Source organism: Rhinopithecus roxellana, chromosome 1, assembly GCF_007565055.1.
Source record: "Rhinopithecus roxellana isolate Shanxi Qingling chromosome 1, ASM756505v1, whole genome shotgun sequence".
Lineage (NCBI taxonomy): Eukaryota > Metazoa > Chordata > Mammalia > Primates > Cercopithecidae > Rhinopithecus > Rhinopithecus roxellana.
In genome coordinates, this window is record NC_044549.1 from 196,947,223 (window position 1) to 196,961,044 (window position 13,822).

Sequence of the window (13,822 nt, forward strand, 5' to 3'; positions counted from 1 at the left end):
TGAGACCAGCCTGGCCAACATGGCGAAACTCTGTCTCTGCTAAAAATACAAAAATTATCCGGGCATGGTGGCACACACCTGTAGTCCCAGCTACTTGGGAGGCTGAGGTGGGAGAATCGCTTGAATCCAGAAGGTGGAAGTTGCAGTGAACTGAGATTGCACCACCACACTCCAGGGTAGATGACAGAGCGAGACTGTCTCAAAAAAAGAACTGGCCAGGGCTGGGAGCGGTGGCTAACACTTGTAATCCCAGCACTTTGGGAGGCCAATGTGGGTGACTTGCTTGAGCTCGGAAGATGTAGACCAGCCTGGGGAACATGGTGAAACCCTGTTTCTACAAAAAATAAAAATAAAAATTATAATTAGCTGGGGATGGTGGTGCACACCTGTAGTCCCAGCTACTTGGGGGACTGAGGCAGGAATTTGGGGACTGAGGCAGGAAGATCACTTGAGCCTGGGAGGTTGAGGCTGCAGTGAGCATGCATTCCACTGCATTCCAGCCTGGGTGACAAAGTGACACCCCGTCTCAAAAAATAAAGAAAAGAATTGGGCGTGGTGGCTCATGCCTATAATGCCAGCACTTTAGCAGGCCCAGGTGGGCAGATAACTTGAGTCCAGGAGTTCGAAACCAGCCTGGGCAACATGGCAAGACCCTGTCTCTACTATAAATATACAGAAAAATACAAAATATTAGCCAGATGTGGTAGCTAACGCTGGTAGTTCCAGCTACTTGGTAGGCTGAGGAAGTAGGATTGCTTGAACCTGGAGGTCAAGGCTGTAGTTAGCTGTGATCTTGCCACTGCACTCCAGCCTGAGTGACAGAGTAAGACCATGTCTCAAAAAAAAAAAAAAAAAAAAAAAATTCTTGTTGTAAAATACACATAACATAAAATCTACCATCTTAACTACTATCACGTGTCCAGTAGTATTAAACACATCGCTACCTCCATCTTCATAACTTTTTCATCTAACAGTATAATCTTTTAATTTCCTAAAACATTTAATAAAAAGTAAATAAATGGATGCATAAGTCAATCCTAGGCATTTACCTGCAAAAGGAAAAGCTGCTCTCACATATGTTGACCATCATGGCAATGCAGTTATTAATCTAATACAGAATATGAGATTGGAACTCTAAGTTTAAAAAAGAATACATCCCTTTGTTGTTGTTGTTGTTGTTGTTTTTTTTTTTTTTTTTTTTTTTTTTTTTTTTTGACGGAGTCTCGCTCTGCCACCCAGGCTGGAGTGCAGTGGCCGGATCTCAGCTCACTGCAAGCTCCGCCTCCCGGGTTTACGCCATTCTCCTGCCTCAGCCTCCCGAGTAGCTGGGACTACAGGCGCCCGCCACCTCGCCCGGCTAGTTTTTTGTATTTTTAAGTAGAGACAGGGTTTCACCGTATTAGCCAGGATGGTCTCGATCTCCTGACCTCGTGATCCACCCGTCTCGGCCTCCCAAAGTGCTGGGATTACAGGCTTGAGCCACCGCGCCCGGCCTGTTGTTGTTTTTTGAGACGGAGTCTTGTTCTGCCACCCAGGCTGGAATGCAGTATGCGATCTCGGCTCACTGCAACCTCTGCCTCACCGGTTCAAGTGACTCTCCTGCCTCAGCCTCCTGAGTAGCTGGGATTACAGGCGCGTGCCACCATGCCCGGCTAATTTTTGTATTTTTAGTAGAGATGGGGTTTCACCGTATTGGTGAGGCTGGTCTTGAACTCCTGACCTAGTGGTCCGCCTGCCTCAGCCTCCCAAAGTGCTAGCATTATAGGCGTGAGCCACCACGCCCGGCCTTTTTTGTTGTTTTTAAATATAGTTTTAAGCATTCTGAAATCTCTAGAATTTATTAAATGAGGCAAGTTTTTTCTTTACCAATGCAAATACATTTGAATGACATCTGTGAACATGGTCCCAAGCACACGGCCATCACTTCTACAGCACAGTGACCCCAAGGCCTTTCTCTGTGGAACGGACTTGTGCTTCCAGGCCCCCTCTTACCACACTGCTTCCAATCTATCAATAGGGTGACTCGAAAAATGCTGAATTTTATTCCATTTCATAGCCTATTCGGTAGTTTTCATAAGAAAAAATAAATCTGCTTCTGATTTGGCCATGTTTCTTACATCTATGGGGAATATTAAGATGTATCAATTTTAAAGTTTGCTTAGAAAACCAATGATATAAAGTAGCCATTTACATACATTGTTTACTGAGGAAGACGATGATCAGAAGAGCTGTAGTTTTATTTACTGTCTGGGTGACTCTGCGCACTTTAAAGAAATTTTTCTCTGGTGAAAACAGAAAATACAGGGGGAAAACGTCTACCCATCAGTGGTTAAAGGAGGATGGCTCCAGGGCCTGAATTAGTTTTCTAGCTAACAAGTACAAGTGTAAAACAAACTATTTTAGAATTCTTCCTTGCTTGATTTGGGGTCATTTTACAGTCTTGGGGAGCTACTCTTGTTACTAATGTCAACCACAGTCAGTATTTTTGGGGGAAAAAAAAAAGGATTTGAACTTTATCAAGGCAAGGTACGTGGTCCTTCTAAAGTGTCCACATGTAACTCTTCAGAATGCGTTCTCTTCCCCAGTGATCCCAGAAAGGCACATGACCTGTTTCCATTTCTGCCAGGGTATCTATTTTAAGACTCTTCTTTTTTTGTCCAAGGACATAATTTGTCCTTATTTATTTAATATATTGGCTTGTGAATTACATATGAGTCAACAAACTCAGTTTGATGAAGTGGATATTTATTCAGAGTCTACTGGGCACCAGGCCCTGTGCTGGGTGAGGGGACTCAGCGTTGAGTGAGTCGTCACGTGGTCCTTGGGGACCTCACAGCTCACAAGGAAGACTGAAACAGAACCAACTATAGTGGGGCAAATGAACAGAAATGGGTACCAGGCTCCTGTTACTCAATGGGAAGAAGGCTTTCTCCAGGAGGTGGGGTCTGTGAAGCTGACAGCAGAGGGCAGGTATACTGGTGGTCAGAGTTACAAAGTAGCAGGGGTGCTTGGGAATCTTGCTAGACCCAAAAGGTGCAGAGGAGCCAGTATTTTATTCGTGCATTCAGTATCTTTAAAGGAGGTTATCATTTTATTAACTGGAGAGAAATTTACTATGCAAAAAATTACCTGCAAATGGCTAACAGACCCTACCCTGGAGAGCTGTTCTGAAGAGACACTGGCACATGCAGAAGGTTTAGAACAGTGCCTGGCTCATGTTCTCACATACTACATGTCAGCTGTTACTACCTCATTGTTATTACAGCCCAGCTGTGTTCGGTCATGAAAATAGGTGGGATTGCCACAAAGGTAGAATTCTGACTCTCCAGGCAAATCTGATGTTACAGTACGATTTTATCCTAGAATTCCTTGTTGGGTTCACCCAGCAACTGCATGAGGTAGTCCTCCTCCTCCCTCATCATCCTCATTCCCCCAGCATACTGCTCCATAATGGGTCTTACTCATATTGCCTTATTCCAGCCTTATTCTGACTTTGCCCCATTTGAGTGTTGGGGGGACTTAAATACAGGAAGGTCAAGTTACTTGCTCTGCAGCTACACGAGGCTGAAACCTCCTTTGCAAAAATCGTTAACAGTGAGAAAGTTATGACAGTGAAAGGGATCTGATCCAACCAACTCTATCTTACTTCCAACCTCTAAGCTAGCTGCCCTTGCTCATTCCTAAGCAAAGGCCAAACTAACTTTGGAAGAAATTCAGTTTATAGTTTAACTTTGAAACAAAGATGATAAAAGTCCTCTCCTGAAACAAACTCCTTTCTTGCCTGGGAGCCAGACCACCTTTATAAAACTAACAAATTGGCCACAAGACTTGCAACTTCCCCAGTTACTCCTGCAGATCACATGCAGAACCTAAGATCGGTCTTTTAAGATGTCTTTTCCAGTTTTTGCATTTCTGAGGACTGATGGCTCTACTAGATTCACCAGCCAGTCCTGTGGCCCTCACCCAGGAACTGACTCAGCTGAAGAAAACAGCTTTGACTCACTGTGATTTCATCTCTGATCCAATCAGTCAGTACTCCCCACTCCCTGGCCCCCTACCTGCCAAACTATCCTTGAAAAACTCTAGTCTGAATTTTTGGGGAGACTGATTTGAGTAATAATAAAACTCTTCTCTCATGTTCAACCTGCTCTGCATGAATTAAACTAGTTCTCTAGTGCAATTCTCCTGTCTTGATAAATTGGCTCTATCTGAACAGTGGGTGAAATGAACCCTTTGGACGGTTACAGGGCTGGAAGACAAACCTTCCAACAAAAGAAGAAAGGGAAAGGCAGGCTCAGACAGGTCACCCAAATGACAGATATACCATAAACTTTTGTACTTTTTACTGGGCCTAGACTTGACCTGTGGCCCTGGGAAGTAGACCACCCCTTCCTAAGAACTATGGCTCTGGCACTGGTGGCTATTGGCTTTGTTAGAGGCTAATTCTTTATTTGGATTTAACATTTCATTCTGAACTAGATGTTGGCAGATTAATATGCGATTACCTATTCAATAGTCAAATACTTTAGCACCTTAATTCTAGGCTGTGAAATTTCACGGTTTCCATTAAAATGCTTATATATTTACTGTAACTTTTTTTTTTTTTTTAATAGAGATGAGGTGTTGCCATGTTGCCCAGGCTGGTCTCAAGCTATCTGTCTGCCTTAGTCTCCTATATTTACCTTAACTTGACAGCACAAATGGAGCGGTGGGGAAGAAGTTCAGATGTTGAAAAAAACCTATCAATTTAAAACTGAATACTTAAATATAGACCAAAAATAAAATCCTAAGCCCCCCAACTAACAGAATGGACCCCCCTCCCCTGGGCCAAGGGGATCTCAGAGAAACCTGGAACGCTGAATTCTCAGCCATGACAGGGAGGTCGGACAGGCCTCATTATACATCTCCCTTTTGGAATTTAGGTACAAATGACCACCAGCATTAACATTAAAATAGAGATCATTGGACTGTCAAAACAGACCCTTTGTGGCAGTAAGATATCAAATTGCAACCTGACTGCGGTACAGCATCACATGACAGATAGCACACTCCAAAGGAAATCAAATATTTTACCCCACAATATATTTCTTTGACATATTTTGAAATGGTTCCACAATACTATCTCTTGTGGGGAAAATCTGCATCTGTAGAGAATAACCATTAATACAGCCAGTCCTTTCCTGTATGTAGGAGAGATGAACCAAGAGTCTGATGCCTCTTAAGGTCTGAAGAAACATTTACCATGCATTCCCTCTGAAGGGTGCTACCACCTATCCAACGAGAACCTTGGCTTCCACAAACCCCCTTAATCTTAACTCAGGCAGTTTCTTCTACTGAAGCTTGACTCTTTCAACCAATTGCCAATTTGAATCCATCTATGACCTATAAGCCCAGCCCTCCCCCACCCCCACACCTTTCACATCGCATCAATGTATACCTCACATGTATTTATTTATGTCTTTCTCTGTAACTTCTGTCTACCTAAAATGTATAATTACGTCAAACTGTAATCTGACTGCCTTGGGCACTTTCTCAGGACTCAGACTGTTCCCTGGGGCTATGGTCACTCATACTGGCTTAGAATAAAACCTCTTTAAATATCTTACAGAGTTTGGTTTTTCCCTTAACATAACTAAATTTAAATACACTTAACTCTAAAAAACAAAGACACTATTTGATAAAGCCTGGCCCAGTTGGCCTGTCTAGTTTTGGGTCCTACACCTAATTTGAGGCCCCTGAGAGCTATACTTAGTAGTGTCTCCTTAAAGTCCTTCTCTTGTTCATTTAACTGATTCCTGAGGCTGTTTTCTTTCTCAAAGGCTCTGGGCAGCCAGCCCTGCTCCCTGGCTTCTGTTTGTGTTCTGGGCTCCCAGGAGGGCTGGCTGCCCAGAAGCAGGTTAAGTGGATGTTGTCCTTGTACTCTAGGCCACGGAGTTATCAAATGGTTCCTGCATTAGAATCCTTTCTATTTTTAATTGGATCTTAAAATGACTAAGAGATGAATAAATCAATTTGAAGAGAAATAAAAGGGCATCACTAGGATGATATTTACTGTCTAGAATTCTTTGTAAAGGTTTCAGCCAAATGAAGCCTAATCATTTGAAAATGCCCTTTGCAAAGTAAACTATTTTATTTTCCTCAGTTTGCCTCTCACCTTCAAGTATGTCTAATTTGCCTATATATTTAGAAATACCACATAGCTTCCTATTTGATACCAAAAGAGATCTGTTTTCAGTACGTTTTCTTCCCACATTCATTTCAGCAATCCACCACCACTCCTCCTGTGGTGAGAGGAATAACTGAATCCACAGAGCACGTCTCCAAATGGGATCCAAGGGCCCTGCATTAGAATCACTTGATATGCTGGTTTAAAAAGGAGATTTCCTGGGCCTTCCCACAGACTGGGGAATCCAGTCTTTCATTTTATGGGGGAAAAAACACACACAGAAAAAACAACAAAAAAACCCCTGAGATGCAAAGAGGCCACCTGACTTGTCCACAGGTGGTACAAGGTGGCCCCAAACTTGCTTGTTCTTGGCACTCACCTGGCCATGCCTGGGAATCTATCTTTGCTGGGGGGGTGGGGATTGATAAAAGTGGGGTGGAGACACAGGAGCGTTTTTTGAAAAATGTAGGTCCTTGGGTCCCACCTTTGATTTAGGGAATAAGAATCTTCAAGGCATAGGGTCTAGGTACATGTTTTTTTTCACAAGGTTTACATGTAAAATGCACAATCCTATTTAAGGACTGCCTGATGACTTAAATTTCTCAATCATATTCTGCCCATAAAATGAGACTTGAGTTGAAAAGTAGCAATTCAGGTATAAATTAAACATAGTAAGTATTCATAAGTAATAATTTCTACTGATAAGCTTACTATCAATGTCTGGTTAGCAATTCAGGTCTAAATTAAACATCATAACTATCCATAAGTAATAATTTCTACTGATAAGCTTACTATTAATGTCTGGTTACTTAATAGTGAGACTTCACCCAAATGTGTTTTCAATAACTCAATTTCTGATCTGGGCCCATAAACTGACCAAGGTACCTGACAGAAGCTCTCTCTGCTTTTGTTACATGGGAGGAGCCCAGTGAGTTGAGGCTACTTATAGTTACAAAGGAGATAGTTAAATGTCAGGTTAAAGAAAAATGAGAAACATATTCTACATCCTAGAAATGGCACTAGTTCAGCTAGTAAACTGAAGTCATGGCCAGTTAATTTTTTGAGTTTCTGAAAAGTAGGTGACCTTTTGTACCTTCTAGGACCTCCTGGGCAGTGAGACTAAACAGGAATTGTGATGAAAATGTTTGTCTCTCCTGGATGGTGGCACAGACTTGGGTGGCCCATGTAGCAGTGTCAACCATACAGCAAAGCCTTGAGTCAGTGAAAGACAGTGAGAGGCGGTTGTTACATACAGTATCTTCAGTTCAACTTTTACCCTGAACCTTTTTTTTGAGACAGAGTCTTACTCTGTTACCCAGCCTGGAGTGCAGAGGCATGATCTCGGCTCACTGCAACCTCCGCCTTCCAGATTCAAGCGATTCTTGTGCCTCAGCCTCCCGAGTAGCTGGAATTACAGGCGTGTGCCACCGCACCCAGCTAATTTTTGTATTTTTAGCAGAGATGGGGTTTTACCATGTTGGCTGGGCTGGTCTCAAACTCCTGACCTTAACTGATCCACCCACCTTGGCCTCCCAAAGTGCTGGGATTACAGGTGTGAGCCACCGCACCCAGCCAACCCTGAACCTTTTATTCTCAGATTGATAATTAAAAGAAAAAAATCTAGTGGAGACAGGGAAGGAGAACACTTCTGGGTTTGCAAGGCCCTAAGAGAGCCTGACAACACTCATCATTGCTGTCTGCCCACTTGATGGATCAGAGACATTAGAGCTGCTCATGTACAAATTTAAAAATCACCTTCAGGGCAAGCTATGTAAGTCCTATTAGAAAGCATTAAATAAGTATACTGAATGGAACCTGTTAGACATCTGTCCCTCCAGAATCACCTTTTCTTACAAGGTGATTTTAACCAGAGAATCAGATCTATGTCCTTAGGAGAAAAAAATCTCAAAGAGACATAACATCTTTTAGATTTTTTTCTTCTTTCTAAGTAATACAGGTCGAGCATCCCTAATCTGAAAATCTGAAATACTCCAAAATCCCGAAACTTTGTGAACGGCAAAAAAAAAAAAAAAAAAAAAAAAAAAGCTCACTGGAGCATTTCAGATTTCAGATTTTCCCATTAGGAATGCTCAGTAGTAAATACAATACAAATATTCAAAAATCTGAAAAAAAAAACAAAATCTAAAACACTTCTGGTCCTAAGCACTTTGGATAAGGGATACTCAACTTGTATGAGATAGGGTTTTGGTCAGTGTTTCATTTCTCAAAGAAGATGAGTGTGAATAAATTTGGAATTAGGGCTTTGCCTCACTGTCAGGTAAAGTGTACCTGAAGATATGGGAATCTAAGAGCTGAGATGACTTGAGAGGTCATTTAGCCATATCCATAGTAAACACATATCCATGACACCCTCAATGGCAAATATAACGGTCCTGCATTTGGAGTTTTAGGTAAATGTATTTAGTAACATGAGACATATTAATAATATGTTGAATTTGGTGGTCGTGGAGGAAGTTCATAGGGAATGAGTTATAATTTCATTCTCTCAATAAAAATCCTTTTCTTTGTAGGCAAACTTTAACTAGTAACATGAAATCCCGAGTGATTTTTTCAAAAGCAGATCCTTTTTAAAAAAGCAAATTCATGGAATTTTATGGTCTAGACAGACCATAAAATTTATTGTATAGATATACCATGAAATCCTGAGTAACATGAAGCATGATTCTTCCTTGACCTGGAGTTAAGATGTGTATGTACGAGCCAGGAAGTTGCCTGCCCCCATCTACAAAATGTCACCAGAAATGTAATCAATGGAGAAATCTGATTAACTAAAACTCTTCCAGACACAAGGCTGTATATTAAGCTTTTTTTCTTACATACCTCTTAAAGTTTTTAGATGCTTTATGCCCTCTCACACATTTTTAAACTGACACCTAAAATCTTTTAATCATAAATTCAATAGCCACAAAAATGTAGGCAGTGTGTATGTGTATGCATAAGCATAGACAGATCTTTTTGAAAAAAGCAGGTTACTGGAATTTTATTGTGTAGATATACAATAGATTTATGTAATCATTCTCCTATTGAGGAATTTAGTTATCTCCAGATTTTTGCTAATAAAAATGTTTCAATGATTAAATTTTGGTACAATTTTCAGATACAACCATTACCCTAGTAAGATTTGGTTTGTGTTGCAGAGTAATTGAAATTAAATTCAACTACAATTCTAGAAAGACTGAACCAATTTACACTTCTATCAGGTATATATAAAAGAATGTCCATTTCCCAAATCTAACGAGGACAGGCTATCATGACATAATCCAATAGAACATGTGAAATGTGGTATTTCACTGGTGTTTAAATTTATATTTCTTTAATTTTGAATGAGGTTGAGCATATCTTCATATGTTATCCTTTCATTACTGTACTGTCTTTTTTTTTTTATTATACTTTAAGTTCTAGGGTACATGTGCACAATGTGCAGGTTTGTTACATATGTATATTTGTGCCATGTTGGTGTGCTGCACCCATCAACTCGTCAGCACCCATCAATTCATCATTTATATCTTGTATAACTCCCCAATGCATGTACTGTCATTTTTTATAGATTTGTGGAAACTTTTTTTGAATTAAAAGATATTGACTTCGTTATATAAGAAAATATTTTTCCAGGTTGTCCAATTTATCTTTTGAGTCTGCTTATTTTTTGTCATACATAAGTTTTCATTTTTCATGTATTTTACTTTATCATTTTTAAAAATGATTTTTGGGTTTTATGTCTTGATTGGGAAGGCATTTCCCACTAAAAGATATACCCAGACTTTTAATAGACTTCTTATGGCTTACATTTTTTACATTTAAATCTGTCAACCTTGAATTTTGTGGTGGTGGGGAGGTTCACAAGGAATGAGTTAAAATAAAGTATAATAATTTTCCCAAACAGCTGATTTCCATCAAGCTGTGTAACAAATAATCCTTCTTTTTTCCACTGACATAAAATACCACTTTTACCATAAATGAAATCCCCAATTTTATTTGGGCCCATTTATGAACTCAATGCTCTCTATTCCACTGATTTTTCCATTTCTTCACTAATTTAAAATGTATTTAATTATAATTATTGTACTATGCAGAATACATTTTAATATCTGACAGAGTGAGAGTCCCCATTTTTCTTCTTTATCAGAAGTTTCCTTGCTATTCTCGGATGTTTATTTTGCTATATTTGAATTGGCATTGGATATTTACAAGACTGAATCTTTTGATCCCAGTAAAGTTAAAAACATTTCTCCTATAAGTTATCTATATTGTTTCCATAAATTACCACCTAAGTTTTTACATTTTGGTTCCTTCTGTAAATGTGAATTTTTCATCAAAAATATTTTCTAACTGATTATTTCTTGTGAAAAGAAACACGATTTTAGATAAACTTTGTAACTTGCTTCCTTACCAAATTTTCCTATTTTTAATAATTTATAATTTTTTTCGCTATATAATCCTCTAATTTTTTCTTTTTTTTTTTTTCCTTTTTTTTTTGAGACAAGGTCTCACTCTATCACCCAGGTGGGAGTGCAGTGGTGTAATCATGGCTCATTACAGCCTTGACCTCCTAGGCTCAAGCAATTCTCCCAGCTCAGCCTCCCAAGTAGCTGTTACTATAAGCATGCACCACCACGCCTGGCTAATTTTTGTATTTTTTTGTTGAGACAGGGTTTCATCATGTTGCCCAGGTTGTTCTTAAACTCCTGGGCTCAAGGGATCTACCCACCTCGGCCTCCCAAAGTGCTGGGATTACAGGTGTGAGCCACTGCACCCAGCCTAATCCTCTAATTTTCAAGTAATAAGCTTGCCTCTTCTACTTGAACTTATCTCTTCCTCTTATACAACTGCATTGGTTAGTACCTCTAGAAGAATGCTAGCCGTCCGTGGTGATGATAGGTTTCCTGCCATTGCTGGGAATGCTCTGGAGTTTCATTATTGGGCATGATGGTGGGTTCTGGTTTAACATATAGACACACTGGCTAGCCCACATGCCAAAAGTGAACCTGCCCAACCTCTAGGAATGCAGGTAACTTAGTCTTGTCACCTACTGTGTGGCAAACACGAGCACAGCTCTGGCTAGTTGGCCCAGGTTCATCCTCTTTTCCATATTCTTATCACAAGTCCTCTTCTGGAGTCACCCTGCCTCATCAGGGGCAAGTATTGATTCGATGTGGGGTTCCCCTGTCTGGCGCACCACCCTTAGAGCCCTCATGCTTTGATCAAAGGGTCATCTTAAGTGGGTCCTCTTCACGTTCTTTTTTCTCCCAACTCCCCAAACATAAGAAGAAATATTCCTATGCAAAGTAGTTTAGAGGCCAAAGAAAGAGTGCCTGTCCAGCAGGTTCTGACCACAGCTTGTCCCCTCAGATGACAATGCTTTACTGATTCTCTCAATGCTTAAATTCCTATGCAGCACTAAAGATAAGAAGTGAGAGATACTCCAGGCATCTAGGGATCTCCTGTATACTCCCACTCTCCTACAAGCAGAAAATCATCAAAATGGTCAACTCCAGCATGGCTTTTTTTTTTTTTTTGTAGTCTCTGGTAGAATGTGGAAGTCACTGAGACACAGTTTCTCCTTTCAGGGCAATTTTGCTGCTTCTACACACCTGATCTCATTCTGTCTTGCTCTCTGAAAGCTATTATTCAGGATTTTATTCACTCACTTCTCCTCACTTAATGTTTCAGTAGATGGCAAAACTGGAAGCTTGTGGGGAGCTACCCCAAGTTGATTCTTAGATGTCTGTCTTGTTCTTTTGCTGAATGCTAGCTCTATTCTTTATTTAACATTGCCTGAATATTTTTGTTTGTTTAGTTTAGTTCTTTAAACCTGTTTGTTGCTCATATTAGGATTTTGGTTTTGTTATGTCATCCTAAACTGCAGTCCTCTGTATTCATTTAAACTGGTAACTTCAAGGCTGAAGAAAATGCTGAGACTGATTCTTCTGAATTATTTTTCCTGTCATTTGCTAAAGTAATACATACATTTTCAGGACAGCTGCTCTTACCTGCTGCTTGAGTGCCTCCAAAGACTCAAATTCCAATCTGGCTAGTTTTATCTGGATATGCCGTGGTTTATCAGGTATGGCAAATGCAAGGATAAACTTTAAAGCCAGGAGTGCGTGCTGAAAACAAGAAAGAGTACATGTTGATGTGATACATCAGACCATATACGCAAGGAAATAAATTGATATCTAAGCAATCTAGGATCCTTTATATTAATCTTGGGTAATTTCTAACTATTGACCTGTGAAGTATCAAAGACCAAGCAGGCTCATGAGTTGTACTGAGTCCTCCCTGCTGTGGTTCATTCAATAATTTACTGACTTTATTTAATTCTTTTTTTTTTTTTTTTTGAGACCGAGTCTCACTCTGTCGCCCAGGCTAGAGGAGGGCGGTGGCACGATCTCGGCTCACTGCTACCTCTGCCTCCCAGGTTTAAGCGATTCTCCCGCCTCAGCCTCCTGAGTAGCTGGGATTACAGGCAGGCACCATCACACCCAACTAATTTTTTTAATATTTTTTAGTAGAGATGGGGGTTTCACCATGTTGGTCAGGCTGGTCTCAAACTCCTGACCTCAGGTGATCCACCCACCTCAGCCTCCCAAAGTGCTGGGATTACAGGTGTTGAGCTATCACATCCAGCCAGCTTTATTCTTTTAAAATCAGGTATTCCCATAAACTGATAGCGTAATGGTACCCTCAATGTTTTATAGAAAAATAGTTTATTCTGAAGTCTTCCACAAACTCTTTTCTAGCAATGTATCTTAGTATACAATATTTGTAGTCACTTCATTCTCTGCCCAATGTCCCTGTGCTGCACTTCAGTTTGAGTTACATAAAACGTACATATATATTAAAAATAAGGTGCCATGAATCCTCTAATCCCAATAGCGTTTGGTGCATTTTCTTTTATGATGTGATAATCAATAAAGATTAATTCAATGATTGTAACCATATGCTGCTGACTCCATATATGGTAAGTACACAGACATTATAATATGGAAAACTTAAAACCTGGCTATTATTTTTCTTCCTCATACAAGCATCATAAAGAAGTCCTCTATAACATAATGACATGAGATGTATAATTAAGCCAATGGTATTGCTTCCATTGGTAATCCCGCTGTTCAGATGTATAGGCTCAACCTACTGATGCTTCTCCAAATCCAGATCATCTTGTGTTCCAGAATCAACACCCACAGAAATCTAAGTAATCAAAAGGATACAGCTGCCTCTGTGGTGACAGCATGAATTACTAAATATTAAAAGTTGTGAATTTTAAAAGAAATAATTAAAAGGCATTAAGAAAATCAATGAGAGAGATGGAACAACCTTTAAGAAATGTTGCATTGAATTACTGACAGAAAAAGAACAGTTGAAAAAAATTAAAATAATTTCTTACTGTGATATTTTCAAAAGGAGGAATGAGCGATAAATAACAAGCAGATATCTCCTGGGAGAAGCATGAAATAGTGAAGGAAATCAGCATGATGCCAGAACAAGCAAAAATTTAATCAGAAGACTTGAAAATCAGCAGAACCCCAGGACAGGCCAAGCAGTGCCATAGAATAGACCAGGGACAGACAGCCTTCATGTAAATGTGACTGCCATGACCAAAGATGACACTGGAAGATACTGATTAAGGGTCCA

The 13,822-nt window shown here is 40.0% G+C and overlaps 1 long non-coding RNA gene across 2 annotated transcripts in view; it reads right to left on the minus strand.

Moving 5' to 3' along the window:
* The window catches only part of LOC115899101, an 80,799-nt gene extending 68,496 nt beyond the window's left edge, over window positions 1-12,303 (minus strand). For both annotated transcript variants that reach the window (XR_004058741.1, XR_004058742.1), the window contains exon 1: window positions 12,178-12,303. This is a non-coding gene — a long non-coding RNA (uncharacterized LOC115899101). The remainder of the gene's footprint in view (window positions 1-12,177) is intronic.
* Window positions 12,304-13,822: the final 1,519 nt, after the last annotated feature.